Below are 242 nucleotides of genomic sequence, written 5' to 3'. Positions count from 1 at the left end.
CCATCAGCGCCATCTTCAGAGTGCCGCAAATGAAACACAAAAAGAAAGGATAGAAAATAATAAGAGAAAGATAGAGATAAGTAGAATTTATCGTTAGCACCATCTGTGAAGTATCAAGAATACTTCTTTAATATTATCTTTCTCAAGTTTTTTGAGAGATGGCGCCTATTATTAATTCTTATTCTACTTTACTTTTGAAAGATGTTCTAAAGATTTTCAAGAGATGACGCTAACGATCAATT

General features: G+C 31.8%; 1 protein-coding gene across 1 annotated transcript in view; it reads right to left on the bottom strand.

The window, feature by feature from the left end:
- Positions 1 to 242, bottom strand: part of LOC102681025 (phosphotriesterase-related protein) — a 9,891-nt gene that overhangs the window by 5,781 nt on the left and 3,868 nt on the right. The window lies entirely within an intron of this gene.

The sequence above is a fragment of the Apis dorsata genome, unplaced genomic scaffold (assembly GCF_000469605.1).
Source record: "Apis dorsata unplaced genomic scaffold, Apis dorsata 1.3 scaffold_248, whole genome shotgun sequence".
NCBI lineage: Eukaryota > Metazoa > Arthropoda > Insecta > Hymenoptera > Apidae > Apis > Apis dorsata.
The sequence above is the reverse complement of the archived record's forward strand: the minus strand, read 5'-3'. Positions and strand labels throughout refer to the sequence as shown.